Consider the following 25,105-nt stretch of genomic DNA (forward strand, 5'->3'; position numbering starts at 1 on the left):
TTCATGTCCATTTTATAGATAGGAAAACTGAGGCTCAGAGAGTTTCAGTAGTTTGCCCAGAATTACTCAGCTAGTATGGCAGGATATGGACTCGAATCCATGGCTTTCTGACTCTGAAGTTCGTGCTCTCTATCCTGCTTGCTCTCTTATACTTCAACTTCAGTTTGTCCATATAATTTGTAGGTCTGTCCATTTGAGACAGCACACCCACAGGGGCACCTGGGTGGCTCAGTTGGTTGAGCGTTGGACTCTTGACTTCAGCTCAGGTCATGGTCTCAGGGTCATGAGATAGAGCCCCAAGTGGGGCTCCGCACTCAGTGGGGAGTCTGCTTGAGATTCTCTCTCCCTCTCCCTCTCCTTCCCCCTGCTCACACACACACACACACACACACACTCTCTCTCTCTCTCTCTCTCAAATAAATAAATCTTCTTTAAAAAAATTAAAAAAATAAAAGCACACCCACGCTTGCCTTGGCATATCTGTCCCAGTTTTAATTGTTCCCTTATAGCATTAAGTTATAAAATGGATATTTATAATAACCTAACTACATCATACAGAAGGAGAACAAGGACTTTTGCTTGAGTTATTCAACCACCTTTTGTTCTGCCCAACAAAAGTTGGAATGCTCCCAGTACCAAACTAGGCACAAGGGATATAGAAATGATCACAGAAATGGCCCTCCCATCAAGGGAGACTAGGAAATGAATGAGTAATCATGAGACATGAAAGTGAGTCTCTGTATGAAGAGCCCTGTGATCCTGGCAGAGGGAGGAGTTAAGTCCTACTAGGTGCTGGAATATGGGAGTGGAAGTTAGGAAAGACTTCGCAGATGAGGGGACCATTCTGCTCTCTCTCTCTCAAGGAACGAAGCTTTTTAACAGAGAAGTTGAGGGTTGAGAGGAAGGGAGTCCAGGTTCATTCCAGAACAAGCAAAGTCATTATCACCAAGTGGCCTGGTATCATCCAGGAACACAACATTTTCTGGTGACACCAATACATCAGATACCCCAGGGGGAAGGTGGGATAGACTACAAGGTCAAAAATAAGCTGTAGGGATGAGATAGATATCCTAAGCCTCGACATTTGGACTTAGTGGGGAGTCATCAAGAGTATTTCTGTGATAGAAGCCAATCCATGTCTTACAAAGATATCTCTAACAACTTTGTTGTGAATTCTAGAACCCCTGGGCTTGCAATAATGCCAGCCAAGATCACACTTACACTTACTCTTTTTCAGCCATATTACATCATTTACTCTCAATTAACACTCCCTTTCACATATGGCGTTACTAGGCCATGCCTTTCCATCCGTGAGCCCTTGAACCTGTGTGTGGGACCTTACACTTACACCAGGGCATTGAGCTGGTTAGATTCGGCCCCCTCACCCTCTCATTCACACTCTTCAGGATATCGACTTTTATCTCCAGCATGCTTACGAGGCTTACAGCCTGAAGTTGTGCATGAATTTAACAAACCTCTTCCCAAATATTCATGCAAATCACAGATTAAAAGGAAAAGAAATCATAAGGCAAGGGCAAAGCTCCAAAGCATGTCACTAGATACTTCCCACTGGATTAACATTTACTTTTAAATCAGTCCTTTTAAAAATAAAAGCTCTTTAATCGGTAGCTATTCCACTCGCCTGTCCTTTCCTGGCCAAACGTTGTGCTGACTGTCAGCATTCTGGATGAAGTTAATGGCGCAGAACTTGCTCGAGGTGAGCCCCCGCTGGCTATTAGGTCTGCGGTTTCCTTTTCTAGGTGCTCACGGCCAGGCCTTTCATCTTCCACAAGGCATTCCTGAAGCCTCTTTAGTTGTGGACCCCATCTCCTTTCCTGATTGGAAATCCGATCTCCATTTGCTTCTCTCCAATTTTCCAAACCACTTAGGTTCTCCATGATTCACAAGGACCACCCATAGCCCTTTGGGCGATCTCATTTGACAGGTTTCTTTAGTAACATGGGGTATAATTTTCCAGCCTAGAATGCCACAGATGTCTGTTTCAACGTCTCTAAAATGAAGACTAGAATAGCAATGCCCCATAGGGTGGTTTGCTAATTAAATGGCATCAAGCACCTAAGGAACCCCTGTCTGGCACATAGGAAACGTGCCCCCCAAAGTTTATAGCAAGTCACCACATCCCAACAGCCAGCCTCCAGTTCAGTTGGCCTAAAAACCTACTTCTTCCAAAATCTGCATTCGCTCCTAAATTTCCTAATTCTATACATGATGTCACAATTCTGACAGTCACTCAAGCTTGACACTCAAAAACATCTTTTTTTTTAAGATTTTATTTATTTATTCATGAGAGACAGAGAGAGATAGGGAGAGAGAGAATGGCAGAGGGAGAAGCAGGCTCCCGAGCAGGGATCCTGATGCGGGACTCGATCCCAGGACCCTGGGATCATGACCTGAGCTGAAGGCAGACGCTTAACCATCTGAGCCACCCAGGCGCCCGACACTCAAAAACATCTTTGATCATCACTTGCCTTCTCCCCGCCATCAATCATAGATTCGACCCCTGCCACGGCCTCAGACACCAGCCTTTATTTCCATCCCATGGTCCCTGTTACAGACTGAATGTTTGTATCCCCTCAAAGTACATCCATTGAAGCCCTTACCCCCCAGTGTGACTTATTTGGAGATAGGTCCCCTGGGAAGATGATGAAGGATCCATGATGTCATTAAGGGGGGGGGGGCCCTAATCCAATAGGACTGTTGTCCCTAAAAGAAGAGGAGGAGACAGCCAAGATCTCTCTCTTTCTCTCCGCCATGTGAGGACACAGGGAGGAGGCAGCCATCTACAAGGCAGAAGATCGTCCTCCCCAAGAACCAAATTGGCCAACACCTCTGGCCAGTCTTGGACTTGCCAGCCTCCAGAACTGCGAGAAACAAATTCTTGTTGTTTGAGCCACTCTGGCTGTGGTTTTGTTACAGGAGCCCAAGCCGACTAAGACAGCCACCACCTTATTTTGTGCCTTCACTACTCTGTAGCTGGTTTGCACCAATAGCCTCCTGACTCTTGCCCCAACTCCTACCTTCCTCCACTCCAGTCCATCTCTCCCACTGCTGCCATCTTAAATGTGCTCAATTCTGCCCCAACATCACCAGTAACTTCCTACTGTTTACCAAACTGAGCATAAATTCACCACTACTTTCAAGATATTCCAGATAAGCTTCACACATAAACTCTCTTTATGATCCAAATCTAACCCTGAAAGCTCCTCTCCCCTCTTCCTAATACACTCTCTGTTCCAGCCAAATGAAACTTCTCATCATTCCTAGGAAACATCTTCGGTCATTTGCATTTTTTGATTGATCTCTGCACCCAAACAGAAAGACTAGCTGACTTAATAGTGACAAGTAGGAGTTTATTACTCTCATATAACAAGTCCAGAGATGGGAAGTTGCTGCTCTTGGTTTAGCGGTTCAATAACGCCACGAGAGACCAGGAATTCTTTTTCTTTGCCCTACCTCAAGATTAAAATATGGCTGCCACAGTTCCAGACACTGAACCTATCTATATTCAATGCAAGAATACTGGAGAAGGAGAGGAGAAGGAGCAAGGCAGTCAAGCCAGTCCCCTTTACTAGAAAAAGTCCAAACATTCCCAGAGTCCCCATAGATTCCCATGGCAACTCATTGGCGGGACTTGGCCCTTACCTGCAAAGGAGGCTGGAATAGTAATTATTTTATCTGAGCAAGGTATGCATGACAATACCCACAACAAAACTGGGATGCTGTTAGCAAAAAATAAGGTGACCAGTGTAGCCACAGTACCTGGCACCCATTTGAGGTGGGAGAATTTTTACATTTATTTCTCTTCAAACATCTACCAAAATTTCCTGCACATGCTTTGTGTTCAATACATACAGACAGGCTGGTTGTATTACCAGTTCATGATTGCCTACAAATGGTTCTACAATCAGTAAGTATTTGCTGGTCTCTGTTACATATATTGGAAGAAAACAAGAGTAAAAGAAATTATATGTGTCCTCAAGCTAGAGAAACAAAGTGACTACTACTAAAATATTTCCCCCAAACACAGGCATCTTGGGGTCCATTTCACACGCACAGACCCAGCACCAACACTAACCTCTGCTCAGTGACACCTTTCTTCATGGGTTAGTATACAGAATAACCTTCAACCTGAGCTTGGTCAAGTTGCTCTGACATCTGCATGCTTCCGGCTTGATTGGACAAGATTTTCCTATAGATGTGTCGAGAAAACTTTGTCATGAGGTGATATAATGAAACATTATTGCATAAAGAATGTTAAAAAGCAGGAGGCAGCCATTAGATATGATGCTACAGAATAACGAATGATATATAACTAAATATGTAAATTAATCCAGACCATCAGAGAGTGCACAGTGTACATTATCTTTAATCACTGATAAGATACGGTGTGTGCAAGGGTGTTTATATATAGATAGTGATGGGTCTGGAATAGAAATAAGGATAAAAATAAAAACAAAGAGAGGTTAAAAAAAAATATTTACCCAAATCTCAATAGTGGTAATCTCTGAGCACCGCATTATAATGGCTTTCTGGTTTTGCTTGTCAGTACTTTCCAGATTTTCTCAAATGAATTTGCTTTGCTTTTATAATAAAAAGAAAAAGGGGGTGTTTTTGTCTTTCTTAACTTTTGGGAGTTTTAGAAGGCAAGCCAGCCTTCAGGTGCTTCAAGCGATGATCCAAATTCTATTAGATGAGACAAGGGCTGGTGAACTTAAGTGGCCACAAATTTGAGAGAGCCTCTCTTTATGACCTCAAACCATTTGCAGTGCAGGATTGAGTCACGAATTTTTATTTGCAGCTTTAGAAACACAAGGAGCAAGATATAAAGACAGTTTGAACCTGGAAGTAGGTGGTGCACAACAGAAACTAATTTGCTATGGAGGCTTACTTACGCATTTCATATCTTCAGAGATTTCCATTCACTGCAAAGTGTGACCCCAAAACAATGAAACCGTTCAGCAGGGAGGAAGGATCTTCAATGCTGTGAATACCACCACCTGTACTTTGAGCCTCCTTGAATAAATAAATGCTGGAAAGCTCATTGCTCGTCTTCTTTTGTTTTAGTAATGGAAAAGCTTTACACAGGATGGACTCACATCAATTTGATGACAATGACCATGACATTCAAGTGATTTCTATTTTACATGCAGTGCTGAGCAGAGTGTCTGCTTTATCTTACTATTCACAGGACAAAGCAGCTGCTTATCAGTTACAACTGGAGCAGAAAAGGCTGGGAGGTCCTAGACAGCCTGAGCTAATGCACTCTTGCTGCTGGATCTGGTGTCACTTCCAAAATTAACCCCTGGAAATCTCAGCAAAATCATGACCTGCCCTCTAGAAGACTCTGGCTTCAACAAGTTATTCTTTCCATTGATGAGATGCTGTAATTAAAACTCACATGCTATGTTACTACAAATAATAACACTGAATTGAAGGTATACTGTTACTTTTTAATTAAAAAAAGACATGGAGGGGGTTCAAAACAATACTTCTGACCCAAGAATACATAGTGATAGAGCCCAAGAAATAAGAAAAAAGACCCTGAGGTGGTAAAACACAACAGATCATCTAAGTTTCTGGCTGTATTGACGTGTTCTGAGCTCAAAGGGGAAATAATACTGGATTGGATTTTCTTCTAGGTTGTCCTGCTTGGATCCTAAGACAAGGAAGGAGGCAGGGATTCAAGATAGATGCTCAATCCAAAAATAAATTCAGTACATTGGGCTGTGTCTCTCTGGAAAGTGAATTTCCAGGAAGACGAGGGTCTAATGCTATAGAAAGGCCAACTTTCCATGGAAAGGTCAACTATAGAAAGGTTGTTGTCTTCTCATCACTACCAGCCCTTTGGAACGTCTCCTTACTTAAGTATCATGTGAGAAAAGCATTTCCCAGAATCCCCTTCCCCATACGGTGCTGAGTTAGAGTTTCCCAGGGAAAGGCAGTCATTTGGAGAGAGATTTGGAAGCCCATTATCTTCTGAGGGCAGATGAAGCAAGACACAAGGTCAGACAGGAGATCCACAGAAGCTTCCCAGAGAACTCTTTTGAACCCCCCATTTTGATACACCAGGCTAAAATCTTTAACAGTGGATTACCACACATTTCAGTTCCCTATGTCTTCCAATAGCTAAATAAATCTCTAAACCCTACAATAAAATTATTTGTACCCAGAGCACAGAGCATTTTTTGGGGCAGTGAAGCTATTCTGTATGATACTATAGTACTCTGTACACGTCATCATACCTCTGCCAAAACCTACAGATTGTCAAACACCAAGAGTGAAACCTAATGTAAACCTTAGACTTTGAGTGAGAACGATGTGTCAATGTAGGGTTACCGACAGGAACAAATTTCCCACTCTGGTGTGGGATATGGGAGCCTGTGGGGGCGGGGCATAGGGGATATATGGGAACTCACTGTACTACTTTCTGCTCAGTTTTGCTTTGAACCAAAAACTTCTCTTAAAAAAAAGTCTATATTTTTAAAAAAATTCTTTGTACCCAGAATGCATGGATTAGCTTCTGTTTTCCTCACCAAACCCGATGGACCCATGGATTGGCTAATTGAAGTATATCGGAAATTTTAGAAAGAATAATTTGAAGAGCATAATGAAGGTGGAAACCAGATTGTGAATATAAATACGAAGCATAAATCTCTTGTAAAGAGCATCCAACCAGAGTTGTTACTATATTCTCTCCAAATTTATAAAATTGCATTTTTTTGTTTCACTATTTTACAGTTCTGATCTTTTTCCCTCTATTACGTTGCGTTATGTTACGCTACGTAATGATGTTAGGCTTTATGTTATTTTGGGAATTCAGGTAGGTCTCTCTCTCTCTCTCTCTCTCTCTCTCCATGCTGTCTACATCCAAATCTTGCCAAGTGTGTATGAAGGCTCCGAGCACAGGTCCTGGCACACAACAGAAGCTCACTGGGTGTTCACTTCCCGTGCTATTAAGCATCTATCCTGTACCTATGCTAAGGGATAATCCCTGCCTTCAAGGAATTTGTAATCTTTTTAAGAAGACAATACAATGATAACAGATGAATAAGAGAAATTTAAATAGTTTAACATAGCAATTTAAGAAACATCCCAAGGTAACCTATGTTTAACTGCCAAAGAGAGGTTGCTGGCAAAACAATGGGAATTAAGGGGTGGCACCCAAGCTCTTGAATATTCCTCATCTTGGAAAACCTGGGGCGTTTGGAAGACCAGACAAGAGTGAGCCAAGGAATGGGAAAACTGCTTTTCCTTCTCAAAATTCTTCAGGATCTTTTATATTCAGTAGGATTCTCCAGGTTGAATGGAGCCAGATATCTAAGTGGATTAATTGTTATTTATAACAATATTTTGAACCATGAAGCATGGGTGACCTCCCATCACCCGCTCTCCACTAAATTGTGCAACTGGAACAAACAAATAAATGGAATTTGCCTCCCTGCCAAGGATGTGCTCCTGTCATCCATCCGCCACGGTCATCTGTTAAAGGATTAAGTAATGAATGAACTGCTAGAGTTCAACTATAATCTTCAGACCCAAACTCCGAAGATGCTCCATGAACAGCAGTATGGAATTTACGGATTTCATTTTCCTTCATCTCACTCCATGAGGGTGTGCATGGCCATCAGCACCCTCGTGCACGGTCGCAAACACACGCACACAAACACGATCATACACACATTTGCACACACACACACACACACACACACTCCCATGTGTGCCTTGCCATTTGCAAGGCTTTTTCAATTAGGTAATGAGCTTATTCATCATGGAAGGAAATGTATTTATCTTGGAGGGAAGTTGCTTTAATCCTTTAGTTTAGACCTGGAGAGCTCCAGTGACCTTGGCCAGCAATTCCTACCTGGAGTGAAGCCAGGAGAGGAAGATGGACACTCAAAACGTCAAGCCAGCCTACACTCAGGTTGACATGTGGGACAGCGTCTTGGAGGAAGGGCTGTGTCCTCCAGGGGCTTCCAGCTCCCTGGAACCCCCACATGGGATGCATTTTCTCCAAAGGCCGGTAATGCTGTAAGTATGCATGAGTTCAGCAAAGATTTAAAGACACGAAGCCCATCTATAATGCAATCCTGAGAGCTTGTTAGAGATATTGATTAATCATAGTAGTAATTTACATTTATAAATCCTTTACAATGGGACAGGCACTGTGCCAAATACTTGCCATGGATTATCTCATTTAAGCCTCACAATAACCCTGTAATGTAAACACAGTGATTAACCTGGTCTTTGAAATGAGAAACTTAGTGCTCAGGGAAGTTAAATAACCAAAATCATGTAGCTGGTATGTGAAGGAGAATTGAGATCCAAACCAGTCAGATGGATTCCAGAGCCCATTCCATATCAGAGCCACATGCCTTCCGAAACTTTTGAGGTCATTGTAGAGAGGAAAACACCCATTACTATATTCTCCACCAACTCTCCCTTCATAACATAATGAGACACAGACTAAGTATATGCGGGCACACATAAGTGTGTGCACATACATGCATGCATACACACATGTGTAGCCAAGGAGGGTGACAACATGCAGACGCATATAACACAGGCGCATGCACACATACATGTAGCCAAGGAAAGTGACTAAGGGCAATACAGAGTATACCCTTAACTCTCTGTCTGTGCCTACCGGGCAGGACAATCAGATTGATTCAAGCTTTCATGCAGTGTCTTGAAGCATCCTTGCTACACCCCAAAGCATGAGAGGAGTATCCCAGACTTGTTACTGCCCTAACACTAGACAGGTAACATCATCTGGGAGTCCTTAGCATGTTAGGAACCCGAAAGTTCGTGACACAACATAGACAGACCACATATAGACCTAACATGGGCACAGAGTGTCCATCAGAGCCCACAAATGAGTTATCAGCCATCAGCAGCTCCTCTCCGAGCTAGCCCAAGGGAATAATGATTAGATCTCCCGCTAGGCAAACATACCGCAGGGGCCCATAGTAAAGATAAATGGGAACCACTGGGGCCACATCAGCGCTGCCCTCCCACCCTGGCCCCAGGACAAATAGGATCATCAGACTGATCCAGTCCCTCCCCTACCTTCCCTGACAGCCGTCGTCCTAAGACATCAGTCCCACCTGATTTTCTGATGTTGGCGGTACCCGCTGAGGCTGGTCCCAGGCAGAAGGGTGCAGAAGGGAGCTCTATGCCCTCTGAGGAATGATCAGCTGTGGCTCTCGAGGCCCAGGGGCAACCGTGTTGCCTATGGCTCCCTGCAGAGCTTGCCTTTGTCTTGCAAAGGCACATGTAGCACCTGGAAACATTCCTGTGCCTTGAAAGCCCCATCTGCTCCCCGATCGAAGCTGCTCAAGGGAAGGCTGCCCTTCCCTCTGTTGTTTTATAAAGAGCAGAACATCCTTCTCTAGTCTCCAAATAAACTTCTTCTCTCCTAAACACAAACACTGACATCCAAATGTCTGGTTTCACTGGGGCTCTTATCTCAGTTTACTCGCTAGGGGAGCCGAGTCCAGCGTGGTGTTTTATCAAAGCCCCCATGCCTCCCAGAGACACCACTTTTAAAAGGGGCACAGCTGCAGGCCCCTTCACCCCCTGGCGCCAGGCTGAGGCCACGGGAACCAGGGAGTGTGGTTTGCCCCTCCAGGAAGTCACACAGTCTGAAGGGGAGGAGACCACAGGACAACCTGCATTTATGCCAATGCTAATCACGTAGCTGGGCTGCTGGGCAGAGCTGGGCCTGGCCTTGAGGTCGAAAGGCAGGAATAAATCTTCCTTCCTTGTGATCTCCATCTCAACATTAAAAAATCGTTGTATTATTTTAAAATTATAGGTTTCTGCTGATGTTTGGATCCCGTAGTCAAGAGAGGATGGGACACTCTTCCTTAAAGGGAGAAGCCTGTATCTCCTTGGCTGGAGACAGGAGCAAGAACACCCACAATTCAGACGTTCTTGGACCTCACTCCTCTGCCAGGAAGGCTCGTGCCAACTCCAGCTCCGGTGGGAGGTCATTACCTGGACAGAGGGACCACAGGGACAGCTCCGCTCTGTGCTGTGACCTCTCACCGACCCTTGGTCTGCTAACAATTCTCAGTATTTCCTCTCTACTCACATTCCCTTTTTAGAGAACGACCCCCCCACCCCAACCCAAGAGCCCACAAGGGTCCTGCATGCCACAGCCGGGACTGGTGATCTGACTCAAAATCCCTCTCTGGGCCACAGCTAGTTCAACTGTACTCTTCAAGAGACTCTATCTGAAAGATCCAGAGCTGTGGGTAGGCAACTCATACTAGACACTAAGACAGTAGTCATGGATTCAATTTCCAACTTCGCCACACATTAGCTACGCAGTTCTGGACGATTACTTCAACGACTCTTTGCAACTGGACGCCTTGAGATTTCCCGATAACCTGACTGTAGAGACCCTCTTTCTCAAATTAGCATATGTCAGAGTTTCTGTTCCTGGCACCTAAAGGATGTGCAGCTAGGTCTCAGAGTCTCCTTCACTATCCGTGCCACATGGAATTAGTTCTGCCTCCTGTCAACTGGGGCAAGCCCCACCCCACCCCCTTCGGGACAGCACACATGCAGGACAGGCGTCCATGAAGCTCTGATGTCCTGGGACTCCTCTTTTTCAAGGGCCCACCCTCACTACTCTGCCCATGGCCTTTCCCTTCCTATCTGTACTTCCTGGTGTATTAGGACAAATTTGAACTTGGTAAGTGAACAGAGAAGAAAAGTAGCTGCCTTGAAGTCAGTGTGCATTCTGGATCCTCTCTGTGGGAATTTCTCAAAGCTAGGGCAGTGAGAAAAGCCCAGTGAGCTCTGAGATTGGCAGTCAGTCCTCAATGCTGGGATCCACCTTTCCAGGTCTTACTGTGGTTTCTAAGTCTACCTACATGGCCCCCAGTTTCCACAGTTGGCCCCAAGGCAGGGACTCAAGTTCAAGACACAAGGGGCAAGACAGGGCTGGCACTAGGGGCATAACCTCACTATGTCCCTCCAACCACTGCCAAAAACCATTATCCTAGGAACACAAAGTCATCCTGGGCATTGATAACAATCTTAGATGGGGAAGAAGACCAGTGTAGAAGAAACACTTGCTCATCAGCTACTAAATACTAAGGATCTCCACATATGTTCCCCCATGTAATCCTTGCAGCAACTGTCCAATATTGGTGTACGCTCTGGTTAATGATGCTGCGTTACAAATCACCCTCAGGACTTAGTGGCATAAAACAACAATTGGATTTTGCTCATGATTTTTTTGAGTCAGAAATCTGCAAAGAGCTCAGTTGGGCAGTTCTCATTTGGGACTTTTCACACAGTTGGGTCAGGTGTCAGATGCATGAGGCTTGTCATGAGGACTTGACATGGATGTCCTCACATCAAAGGACATGGATGCCCTACATTGCTCACACAGATGGCTATTAGTTAATGCTGCTGTCAGCTGGTTGCTCAACAGGGTCTGTAGACATGGCCCCTCCAGTGTAGCTGGACCTCTTATGTGGTAGTAGTCTACCCCAGAGGAAGTGTCTCAAGATACCAGGCAGAGGCTAGGTGGTTTAGGCACCCTGGCCCCAGAAGCCACTCAGCGTCACTTCTGCCATATTCTATTTGCTGAAACAGTCACAAGATTCACCCACATTTGAAGAGAGGAGACATAGACATCCGCCTTTCAGGGGAAGAAGTATCAAAGAATTTGGGGGCCAGTTGTTAATTGCTGCAGTAGGATTATCCCCAATGCGAAGTCTGGGGAACTCAAGGAAGATCACTAAATTGTCAAAGATCACATTCCTAAAAATTAATGGAATGGGAATTTCAACCCAGCCTTGTCAGATTCCAAACCACGCATCCCTTTGGCTCAGTTACAACTGCCCAGGAAGCCGAGCAGTCCTACTTTCTTTGTCTTGCCAATCAAAGGGGGAAAGGGGACTATACATGCATTCTATCTACAGAAACGCTACAAAAATTTTAGAAACCCCACTTCCTTTTGGTTCTTTCTTTTTTTTTTAACTTTATTTTATTATGTTATGTTAATCACCATACATTACATCATTAGTTTTTGATGTAGTGTTCCATGACTCATTGTTTGCATATAACACCCAGTGCTCCATTCAATACCTGTCCTCTTTAATACCCATCACCAGGCTAACCCATCCCCCCAGCCCCTCCCCTCTAGAACCCTCAGTTTGTTTCTCAGAGTCCATAGTCTCTCATTGTTCGTCTCCCCCTCCAATTTCCCACCCTTCATTTTTCCCTTCCTACTATCTTCTTTTTTTTTTTTTTAATGTAAGCACCAACTGAGCATCTGGCTGCCTGGCCTCCCTGAGTTATTCTAAATCAACAGTTAAATTCTACCACCCCCACCTTCCTGTTGCCCCCGCCCAGGGCTGTCGAACTTAAGACATTAGGAGATGATGTCACCATGCTGAAGTCCAGACCAGAAGGGAGATTCCAAACCTGTCCCCACTCTGCCAGTAAATAGTGTCTTCCTGAAGGCTGAGCCATATTCTTCTCTTGCTCTGAAAGGAGGGACATAGTTCTCGAACTAGAAGCTCTAATGTGTGCAAGATCCTAGAGTCTGAGAGCTGAAGGGGCACTCTGACTCCTCCAATTGTTCATTTTGAAGACACTCAGAGATATTTTCTGCTTGTCCATCTGGAATGATAAGCACAGACATTATGGGTATCAAACATGAACACCTACATCATCTGAAACTGCTCACTGGAAAGAGGTCTCATTTCCAAATGATCCTTTAGGTGATCATAACAGATTATAGACTTAATTGCATCCTGTTCATAGACACTGAATGTTTCAGCTGAGTGGCTTCTGTGGCCAATTTCTCCCCCTCAAGGATGGAGTCCACACCCTCACATGCTGTAAGAACAGCCTCTGGCCAGTCCAACAACCAGGAGGTAGTGGAAAAGCTCTCCAGGACAGCAGCTAAGCACTGGTTTTGAAGGCTTGTCATCCTGGATTCAAATCCTCCTTCAGCCACTTAATTCAGCCCACTGCTCAGCCTCTTCAAGCCTCAGGTAGTTGACTATTGGACATAGATTGGAAAAGCATTTTCCTCATTTGGGTTGCTGTGAGATCATGTAAAGTGAGACTAATGCCTACCACCTAGTAAGCACCAAATACATGTTAGCTGCTACTATTCTACCAGAAATAACTAGAAAGTTTTGGGGTAATGCTGAAGCCCAGGCTGGAAGGAAAGGGAACGAGGCAGGTGTCGGGGCCTCACAGCAGTTTTTGGTAGGCAAGGAGACAAACCCCACGAGATCAAACAAGGGAAAGAGGATGCAGAAAATCATGCAGGATCTGGCATTTGGAAGATTCAAGTCAACAGAAACCACAAATAAGCAAAGGTTCTCCAATACTGTACCAGAGGCTCTTGTGTCTCTCAGAAACTGTTCTGAAATGTTGGACAACACAACATCCCCACCCAGAAAGAAAGACTTGTGAGGTCAAATAATATCTGATTGTCTTTAATATGGGCGGATATCAACATTAAGAAGTAGCATGTATTGGGGCACCTGGGTGGCTCAGTCAGTTGAGGGTCTAACTCTTGGTTTCGACTCAGGTCATGATCTCAGTACCGTGAGATCGAGCCCTGAGTTGGGCTCCATGCTCAGCGTGGAGTCTGCTTAGGAGACTCTCCCTTTGCCGCATGCCCCTGCTCGCGTTCTCTCTCAATCTCTCAATCTCTCTCTCTCTCTCTCTGTGTCTCTCTCTCTCAAATAAATAAATAAATTTTTTTAAAAAAGGGAGTAACACTTATTGAGCATCTACCGTGTGCAAAGTCTGGTACAACCACTTCTGCGTACATCATGGGTTCCTCACATCACACTGAAGAATTGGAATCCTTGCCTCTATTTGTTTAAAGGTAAAGAAACCAAGGCTCAGAGAAATCAACGCACTCAAGGTCATGGAGTTAAGACGCCGATGAGCTGGAAGTTGAAACCCAGCTGACTCTGAAACTTGCATTTTTCTTTTCACTCTATCTTGAAGTTTCAGAGCAGACCAGCGTGTGTTGAGGGGCTCTGAGAGACAGTTGGCCCCTCTGCGGTGAGGAAGCATAAAAGATTGTCCAAAGGTTCCGTGTCACAACTGGAATATCATCCTCTTCTTATTTTTTCCTTTAAAATCCCATTGTCTGACTCCAGTTGTCATTTCCTGCCAGAAAAGCAAAAACATGAGAATTTGACTTTGAATCTGTATTTTCCTGACCTTTTCATTTACTTCCTCTGTAATCTGAATTTTCCACTGCCATGCAAGCAAACACATGAAGGAGTTGCTTGACCTTCACTGAAGCAGCTCGTCCTCCTGAGAAAGCATTGTATTGGCAGCACCCAGAACAGAGGCCCTGGTCAATTGAGAAAGAAGGTTGCCAATTGTGCAAGAGAGTTTAACAAACGGAACACAATTACACATTGTTCTTCCAGATCTTAACTTGCATGCAATAAAATAAACACTAAAGTAACCCACTGAAGAGTGAAAGCTAGATCACAGCAATGACGTATGAGTGGCCTAAACACGTGGTGTCTTTATTGTCATGCTGAGAACCAGTGGCGATTTTCTGTTTCAAAAAGCGCCATTGTTCTGTATTACATTTAGAACTGTGGTTTGTCCCATGGAATGCAGCAGAACATCTTGTCCCCTGTACCTAAGATACATGATGACAGTGTTTGTGCGCACTCCTCATCCAGACCCATATATGGAATCAATCTGGAATTGTGCTTTGAAGGGGATTTGAGTTTATTAGCATTGCATGGGAAATGCCTGTGTCAAGAATTCAGTAACATGTTAGTACACTGTGTCAAAACAGCTACACTATGAAAACACTTCACATTGCACCATGAGAGAACAATAGTATTATGCAACTATCAGCGTCGGCCACCTCATCGAGTTTTCAGAAAATACTGGGATCCGTTGACCTGCAGTCACTCTTTTGCCTTTCCCGTGTGAAAGAGTTGAGTTTCTGGCATTCTGGGTCAGCTCCGAAAACTTTTTCCTTCCCGCATTTTTCCCAAAGAAACTGACAGAAAAGTATCTGCTTCGGGTATTGTCATAGAGTTCCAGAAAGAAGCTTGCCTATCCACCCCAAGTACTGCCTTCTTCAAATAATGAAATGGAAGCCCAGGGGGTATAAACAATGTGTACAAATCTGCCTAGACAGGGAGTGGCGGAACCAATTATAAAACCTGCTAACTTATAGACAGGTGTGGATAAGGAGAGTATTCAGGAAAGGCAGGGCATGATGCCAAGGGCAGAAAATGAAAGTTAAAGGTGGCATCTGGTTTTTAAGTGAGAGAGTACTTGAAAAAACACATGGCACACATAAGTACTCAATAAATATTTGTCGATTTAAAAAAATTAAATTAATGAAATTAATGAAATGCAAAGAAAAGGTTTTCATCAGGTTTGTATCTGGTTTAACTCGCATGAAAAAAAATGCAGAGCTTCTCATATTTAAAAATAAACCCTTTTGAGTAGGCAAGGAAAGTAGTATGATCTTGGGGATAGGACGCAAATCTCTAATTTTATACCAACTCAACGTTCAAAATTTCAGATTGATATTTCATGAAGCGACATCTAGTAATATATAATTATCTGAAAGTTCACATTTGTGAAATCTTAAATGTCTAAATAATAAATTATAAAGGGTATCAATAACACGCAATTTTGAGCATCTTGTGTATCTTCTGAGGACAAATTATATCTTGGCACTTGCTGCAAGAGAAGTCTCTTGTAGAAGTCAACAGACTTTGAGTTGAGTCCTAAATTAGCCACTAACCAGCTCTGTGGCCACAGGAGAGTCATTTAATATTTCTGGATCACACTCTGTTTCTTCAACTGTAAAATAAAAATGTTCGATGATGGGATCATTGCGGCCCTTTCTTGATTAAAAGTGCATGATTTGACTTTTTTTTCCCCAAAAGACTAAGAAGAAGAGTAGAGACGGTGATAGATAGGACCATAGCCCCAAGGGTTGCCAGAAGCCTTGCTCAAGAGACAGCAAATCCATCTCTTTGCCATTCTCCTTCCCCCATCTTTCCCACCTCCTCCACCCCTTTGGGGGGAATTCCACACATTACGGGAGTTCAAAGGCAATGCCTGATTTGAAACCTCTGCTCCCCTTTTAGAGTCTGAGCTCTTTCCAAAGGACCTCTGGTTTTGCCTTACCTATCACGTTGTCTCCCTATGGTCATGACCTATAATACCTGGAACGTCTCAGCATAAAGACCTTTCAGAGGAAGCACATGTTCAATTTTGCAAGGGAAGGAAAGTGGGAAATAAGTTTCCAAAATCAAAACTTCAACTTGTGAAATGTTGTAAAGGTTAAGGGAAAAACCAAAAATTCAGCCGGAATGTGACAGTAGGCAGTAGCCAAAATATGGTAACTATGCCAGTACTTGGGGACGGGGGTGCTCTGTTCTGCTTTTTAGGAGGTCCCAGAGCTTCACCCCCGCATTTGACTTGCAACCAAATTCCAAACCCTTCTGGGTTAGGAATTTAGATGACTATGAAAACAGAGTTTCAGCCTCTTAAATGGATGTGTATTTTGGGTGGGTTGGCTCTAATTTTCTTTCCCTGATTCTTAAGTGGGTTGTCCATTATTTCTTCCCAATATATTCTTTCTCCCGACATGTCAACTCTCCCAACCACTATTTAGTGCTTTGACATTTATTGCTAATAAAAATAATACTACTTATCATCTGAAAGTTAGTAGTATAGTTTGAGAGTTTTATGTACATTTATTTTTCCTTGGATTTATGTCACTCCTCTAAGCAAAGAATAAATAAATAAAAGCACTTTATCAAATTTATAACCTACTCAAATTCAGAGATTTCTGAATAGGAAACAGACCATGGACACTTAACCAAGATTAACTTAACTAGAAAACCAAAACCTTGCATACGGTGCTTGGAAGAAGGATGTAAGTCTTTAAAGGTTGTGTCTGCACATGAAATGTGAAGTGGATAAGTAGGGCAAAATTACCACTGTAACAGAGGACTTCTAGCTTTACCTTTTCTCAGAAATGCTCAGGTAACAAAGACAAAGGGGTTTTTCTGGTCTCAATTATATCCTAATAATTGTTTCAATTCTCGGCTTCCTTTTGAGTGTGAAGATCCAGGCTAAAAGGCTTTAAAAAACAGGCTGAGAAGCTTTCCCAGACGTGAAATAGATTTCACAAAAGAAACTTCTGGCAAGTTTAATGTAAGTAAATCAGAAACATATGGACTATGTTTCCCTCAAAATACCCATGGGTTTGAAAGCCCAGAAAACACATAAAAAGTAAAGGGAAACTGTTTTCCAAAGCTAAGCTTATTTGAGAAACTGCATGCTATAACAGAAAGCCTGGCTCAGCTCCCCAAAGCAGGGGATGGAGCCAGTGGTCAGGCAGCCCACCAGCCCCTACCCTAGCGCTTAGGCTCACAGTCCTCATTTCTGAGGATGATGTGACTGATAGCACTGTGACCTGTGCCCATGGGTGGGACTGAGAAAACCATGGCTCAGTCCTTCCCATACTGAAGACATGACTTCATAGCTCCTTTGCAACCATCTGTAGTGAATGTTTACACAGCCTGTTTCTGTTCTTGAGGGCTTCTCATGCTAAATGATCAGGCTGGTGGTAAGTGTACATTTACTGAACAATTTGGCATGTGCCCCACGGGAAGGATAACAAAGAAATGGACAAATTGTATACCAGCCCAAGAGACGAATTATGGACTCACTCTTGGAAGGGACTTTAAGATTTCCGGCTTCCTCCCTCCACCCTGTATGGCAATTTGGACTACCACTTCCAGTCCAGATAGTGAGAGGAAAACCAAACCAAACCAAACCAAACACCAGCTGGTGTTTGGAGAGTCAGAGAACCTGATATCAGATCCCAGCAAAGCCATGACCATAGACTTGTCAGCGGACCACTCACTGTCTCGGTTTCCATCAATTAAGTGGGAATAATAGTCAAATCACTTAGGGGGGTTGCCTAGGACACCTCTGTAAGTATTATGTCTCTTCTCCACCCAGGGAAGAAACAAAGAGGAAGACAGAGACCAGAATTTTCACCTTTATTCCCGAAAGAAGCCAGGTTGGAAGACAGAGGAGAATGATTGATAAATGGGACTGCCACCTGAACCCCAGAATGAGGCAGATGAGTTGGTCAGTCTGAAGCCATGCTGGGCGGGGGCAGGTCCCCACACGCCGGAGGGACATCAAATTAAGGCATAGGGCTTGAGGAGTAGAGGAAATCTAAGACTCTCGGTAGATAGCTTACTCCCAAAAGGAAATAGGGCTACACTGAGCTCAGCATGTCCAGGTTATTCTTTTCAGACTACCAATCAGATAGAGCCCTCTGCTCCCATGAAGAGGAGTTGATGAATGGGCAGAGAACAGCCAAAGGTGACTCATAAGATGGGTTCTCTTCACCTAAATGGAAATACCAGGAGAAGCCAGCTAAGCAAAGTAAAGCATGTGAAAACCCTCATGTAAACTGTGAAAGGTTGTGTGCATTTTCTGCTTTTGCTCAATTCATCTACATTTATTAAACATCTATATTTGCTCAGTCCTGTCAAATTTAGTTTGAATAGGACATCATTCCTTTACTTAAGATTACAGTCTAACAGGTGAAACAGACAAGGAAGCCAAAAATGACAGTACACAGTGAGTGTGCTAAGACACTGAAGTCTGTGCAAGGTGTAACAAAAATGCAGAGAAGGGACAAGTAATTGAATGGACAGCGAGGTAAACCTTCTTTATGGAACTGACATTGGAGAGCTAAGGTCTAAAGGAACCAAGTGGTAAGAGAAATCAAGACTTGGGGAGATTTTCAAGGCAGAGAGAAGTCTAGAAGTGGCCACTAAGGAAAAGGATGGGACATTTCAGAGATCTGAAAGTTGTTCTGCACGATTGTAGGAGAAATCATCTGAATGATATGGAGAATAATCAGAAAAGAGTATTACATTCTAAAACAATATAGTAGAGTATAAGAGTAAGAATACTCAAGGTATGAGAATGACCTACAGAAGGTGAAGGAACATTAAATCATTGCTTGAATGTGGCAAAGTACAAAGATAGAAATAAGACTGAATAAGGAGATAAATTATTAAACTGACTGAATAATTCCAATTTTTGTTTTATATAAAACAGAAATGGGATTATTCAAGAAAGGGAGTGTGTAAAAAGACAAAAAACAACAAGGATTGGCAAGGACATGGAGAAAAAGGAACACTTGTACACTGTTGGAAGGAATGCAAATTGGCGTAGCCACTGTAGAAAACAGTATGGTGGTTCCTCCAAAAATTAAAAATACAATTACCACATGAGCCAGTAATTTCACTGCTAGGTATTTACAAAAAAAACCCAAAACACTAGTATGAAAAGATACACGCACCCCTATGGTTATTACGGAATTGTTATAATAGCCAAGATATGGAAGCAACCCAAGTGTCCATCAATAGGTGAATGGATAAAGAAGATGTGCTGTGTGTGTGTGTGTGTGTGTGTGTGTGTGTGTGTGTGTGTGTGTGGACTATTACTCAGCCATAAAAAAGAATGAGATCCTGCCATTTGCAACAACATGGATGGACCTAGAGGCTTTGTAAAATGAGTCTCACAGAGAAAGACAAATACCATATGATTTCACTTATACATGGAATCCAAAAAACAAAGCAACAAGCAAACAGCAGAAACAGACCTATAAATACAGAGAACAAACTGGTGGTTGCCAGAGGGGAACAATGGGGGGATGGGCAAAATGAGTGAAGGGAAGTGGGAGATACAGGCTTCCAGCTTTGAAGTGATTAAGTCATGGGAGCAAAAGGCACAGCATAGGGAATATAGCCAGTGATAACGTAATAGTGTTGTATGGTGACAGATGGCAGCTAGTCTTGTGGTGAGCAGAGCATAAGGTATAAACTTGTCGAATCACTATGGTGTACCTCTGAAACTAATGTGACACTGTGTGTCAACTGTATTTAAAAAAAAATTTAAGGACCTAATTTAATTGAAATATCTGACATCTGAAAAGTTTTTGATAAAAAAACAAAGAAAGGGAGTATGTGTGTATGTGTATGTGTTATAAGTGGAGACAAGGACGAATCCTAAAATATTAACAGTGGCTATATCTGGCTAGTGGGATTGCTAATTATTATTTTTTGCTTATCCTTATTTTCTATCACAAATATGTATACATATTTTTTATAAAATAACTAATAAAACTGACCTGATCACAGGAAGTTTTCTATGTCAAATACCCTTTCAGATGGTGCCAAGTGTTAGGTTCTTTTGTATAATATAGCTGGCTTCTCAGGGTGTGGTGTGAGGATGATGCTCTGCTGGGCCACAATGACGAGATCATTTCAGAAAGTGGAAAATAAGCATTTGGAAACTTTTCTAGCCATTTGGCCGAGTAATTTTATGTCTGTTGAATTTAATAATAAAAAAAAATTTACAAAAGCCATTAAAATGAAGAAGGGTTTTGACATGGGACGAGTGCTCACACAACAGGACCACAGTTACTCAGGATAAGGAAGCCCGGGCACTCTACCACATCTCGAAGGATTTCCAGGGTCCCCTCCATGGTGAGAGCCGTGTGACACAGGGCACCCACGTGGCAGGCAGGTCAGTAGCACCGTGTGCCACAGACTTCTCCACTACAGGCCCCTGGCAGAAGTGGAAACCACCACCAAGACACCCACCACACAACTGTTGCAATTGGAAGTTGTATTTAAAAGGTGCAAAGTGGCTTCTTTGAGGAGAAACTTCTATGCACTCTTTCAAGAGGGGGCAGAGCAAATACCTCTGAGAAAATAATTAAGGAGTTCTGTCACATACACCAGAAATCTGTATCCAAGACAGGGGCACAGCCAAATTCCAGAGAGTTGTCAAGAATTCCCAAGGATGTGCTAGGTGAAAGAAGCCAGACGCCAAAGGATAAATATGTATGATTCCCCATATATGAGGTACTCAGACCAGGTAAATTCACTGAGACAGAAAATGGAGTGGAGGTTACCAGGGGCTGGGGGGAGAGACAGGTGGGGAGTTAATGTTTAATGGCTACAGGGTTTCTATTGGGGATGATGAAAAAGTTCTAGAAATGGATAGTAGTGATGGTTGCATAATATTGTGAATGTACCCAATGCCACTAAATTGTACACTTAAAAATGGTTAAAATTGTACCTAAAACTAATATAAATAACATTGGGTGTTAATGATATTGGAATTAAAATTAAAAACTTAGTAAAATTTTAAAAATGGTTAAAATTGTAAGTTTTCAGTATATTTTACCACAATAAAAAAGAATTCCCAATGTGTTTCTGAGTACTGATTGCTTATTAAAAAAAAAAAAAAAAGCAAAAACCAAAACAGAATACTTCCAATAAAGCAGCCTCTTTCTGAGGCCTGACTGAACACCAAAAATAAATAAGTTAATTAAAGCACAGAGTTCATCCCATTTGCATCCAGTTATTGCACTTGTAAACCAGATATATACCTTTCACTCATAGAGAAAGACTAGGGAGAAAATAAAAACCCACATTATTTTTAAAAGCAGTCGAGGCAGGTGCCTGGGTGGCTCAGTCAGTTAAGCAACTGACTCTTGGTTTTGGCCCAGGTCATGATTTCAGAGTCATGGGATCAAGCCTCATGTTGGGTTTCACACTGGGCATGGATTCTGCTTAAGATTCTTTCTCTCCCTCCCCCAGAACCCCTCTAAGAAACTAAAAATAAAAATAAAAAAGCAGTCAAGAATTCTACTAGTATTGAAACCCCTGTGATTCTCTGTGTCAATAGACACTCCTATTTTATCCCATCTTATTGAAATTTTCCCCACTCCCATGCAATATCTGTCCCCTTGCCTGCTCTCTGAGCTGACTCAGTTAATCAGATTGCCTGAGTCAGACCACCAGCCTTCGTGGGCAAACCTTCAAATGCTCTGCACATAGTTAAGGAGGGTATCATTCCATAAGACAAATTCTATTTTTCATTTAAGATATATAAGTAAGAGTTCCCTTTAAGAGTTACCAAACCAGGGCGCCTGGGTGGCTCAGTTGGTTAAGCGACTGCTTTCAGCTCAGGTCATGATCCCTGAGTCCTGGGATCGAGTCCCGCTTCGGGCTCCCTGCTCGGCGGGGAGTCTGCTTCTCCCTCTGACCCTACCCCCTCTTGTGCTCTCTCTCTCACCTCTCTCTCTCTCTCTCGAATAAATAAAATAAAAATCTTAAAAAAAAAAAGAGTCACCAAACCAACTCTCAACGAGCTCTACCCCATAAATTGTCATGGTTTTATATTCTCCCAGGACCCTTACATCTTTCCCCATCCCTCCGAATCATGGTTAGACTAGGTGTTCTCCAAGTATCCATTCAGCAGCTCCTCCTCATCTCTACATATTCTCCCTTGGCAAGCCCACCCACCCTCTCACCTTTAGTAAACCCCGTCTTTCTGGCTATGATTCCTACCTATTTCTCCCTAGCCTCAGGTCTCCATGTTGACTACTTACTGAACAACTCCACAATGGGGTGTCCCACAAATACTTCAAGCCTGGCATGATCAAACATTTATCATCTTCCCTCCCAAACCTGATCCTCTTCCCACATTAGGCACCTCTACAAATGACACCACCACCATCTTCCCAGTGACCCAAGCGTGGAACCTCCCTGGACTTCAGTGATATCCCCCTATATTATCCCCCTGCCTTCTGGTTTTCTTGTTCTCAACCCATCTGGCGTATTCCTCAATTAGATTACTCCTCAGCCCCTCTGCGGTATCAGAAACCAGAACAATAGTTGATCATTCTCTGCAAAGACTAGAAAGTTCCAAGGACCTCACATCACACAAACCAGAGGTCAGTGAAACTAGAATTTGCCTGGAATCCAATAAGGGGCACCCAGAAGCCAGAGCTGCCTTACCAATCTGCTAAACCTAAAGACGTTACCCCTAATATTTACAGGGGTGACAATTACAATATATCCTCCCAGCGTTATAAGCTGGAGGTCAGCACCACCATCATAAGATGCTGGATGGAGCTGGAGACCTTGTGGGATAAGATGAGGACAGCTATTCTCTATCTCCTCATGTATTGAGCATCATTTATGTACCAAGCACTGTCCTAGGCAGCTAGAGACACGGAGAAGCATGCCACGTTGGAATTCCTAGTACAAAGAAGAGACACAAAATTGTGACACAGGGTGCTTTTGCTTCGCTAGAGATATATATACACAGGACACTGGAGGACAGAGAGATGAGTCCCCAGTACTGTCGGGAGCTTGGGGGTCATGGTAGAGATTATGGAAGCCTTCACAGAAACCGCTACCTTGAGGTTTGAGCTGGGATTTCAAGAACAAGGAAAGAGGACTGTAGAGAAGAACCTTCCAGGAAGAGGAACCATGTGTGCAGAGTGAGGGCATGAGGACACATGGATTTTGAGGAAAGAGCTAGTTACTATGGCATGGCCATGAAGGGCAGTGGCAGAAAATGATGCTAGAGAAATATTCAGGTCCGGGATCACACAGAATTTCATACCCTAAGCTAACCGGGGCCCTTGACCTTCTCCAGGGACCCGAGAAGCAAGGATCACAAATCACGATTGGCCCTTAGAGGTGGGTGCGAATTTACATTATCATCTATCAACTCCTCTTGTTTCGTAAGCCAGGAAAGGAGTTACGATGAGAAGAAGCAACTTGCCCAGGGCCTTCTGATGATCCTCAAGTATTACACCTTCTCACACGACAAACACCCCACTTGCAGAGTCTCTGCTCAGAGAACACCATGTAAAATAGATTTGGTGAGGGGAGTGAGGATGCAGCAAAGCACCTGCCGCAGGGCACTCCCCTTGAAAGCAGCCCTGAAGGAAGAAATCAGCATTTGCGGAAAGAACAGATTGCACACAGACTTAATGAGGAAAAATAAACACCTATCAAAGGCAAGCGAACACTCCCTGTGAGTCATCCGGAGCCAAATGTGCCAAACCCCAGAAGGTGCTAGCCCCACTTTAAGGTCCTAATATCCTTAACCAGCCGTAAGATAAACAATTACCTTAGTCATAATCAAGAACAAATGGTCAAATACAGCACCTAACCTCTAATCTGAAAATTTTTTAAGGGTTACTTTATTCTTTTTAGCTTCTCTGTTTCAGGGGCAGCAAAAGGAATTCTTAGCACAGTGTGAAGGTTTGCCCATGCACGGAGCTTATACTGAGTAAACAGAGACAGTGGAGGTATAATCAAGCATGAACTTTGGACCTAGATGGAGCAAGATTTGAATGACAGCTCATTCGCTTAGTAAATATGACTTTGAGCTGATTTCTTGCCTCTATAAACTTCTCGAAATTGCACGGCAAGCTGCAGGCACAAAGTAGATGCTCGGATATTCTCGGGTTCTGTTTCCACCTAACATGCCCCTGTGGGAGAGTGTTTGCAAAAATAGCCACAATAATTCCCCTTTCTGTATCTATGTCCCTTCCCACATGGACCTGGGGCTTGCCAAGTGACCTGTTTGGACAAATGACATGTGGAAAATATGACACCTGAAGCAGAAAACTGAAAAGTGTTTGTGCATTGGAGTTTTTCCCCCTCTTTTGTTCCTCTAGGGAGTCTTTAAATCACCCCGATAGGAACAAGTCTGGGCTAGTCTGCTGGATGATGAGAGACATGCGGTCAAATCATCTTATTACCCCAGCTGACATTGAGCCAACCACCAGACATTGAGAGTGGCCTTCTTAGAGCAGCCAGCCAGCCCATTCCAAGAACCACCCAGCCAAACCACTAATCATAAGAAACAACAAATGCTTGCTGTTTAAGTCTCAAATTTTGGAGTGGCTCGTTAGGCAGCAGAAACTGACAAACACACTCCTACCTTAATGTTAGGAGCCCCCCGGTTTATAGTCTCAGGTCTCTCCTTAGTCAACATGGGAAATCAATACATCAACATCAAAATGTATCTCAAAGCTGCAGCCCCAGAAAGATCTCTCTTGCCTATGGAAATTTCATCCCTATATCTTTTGGGTACCTCAAGTCAAGGGCCAATACTAAGCTCACTATATTCCCCCCTCCCAAAAAAAAACAAAATGTTCCTCTCATTGCTCTGTTCCCAACATGCG

General features: G+C 43.3%; 1 long non-coding RNA gene across 1 annotated transcript in view; it reads right to left on the minus strand.

Moving 5' to 3' along the window:
- Nucleotides 1-12,223: 12,223 nt before the first annotated feature.
- The window catches only part of LOC141371077 (uncharacterized), a 43,109-nt gene continuing 30,227 nt past the window's right edge, over nt 12,224-25,105 (minus strand). Inside the window, exons 2-3 of the long non-coding RNA XR_012375703.1 lie at nt 13,798-14,181; nt 12,224-12,663 (exon numbers count right to left, since the gene is read on the minus strand). This is a non-coding gene — a long non-coding RNA (uncharacterized lncRNA). The remainder of the gene's footprint in view (nt 12,664-13,797; nt 14,182-25,105) is intronic.

Source organism: Callorhinus ursinus, unplaced genomic scaffold, assembly GCF_003265705.2.
Source record: "Callorhinus ursinus isolate GAN/ISIS: 27379988/994484 unplaced genomic scaffold, GSC_fseal_2.0 scaffold55, whole genome shotgun sequence".
NCBI classification, from domain to species: domain Eukaryota; kingdom Metazoa; phylum Chordata; class Mammalia; order Carnivora; family Otariidae; genus Callorhinus; species Callorhinus ursinus.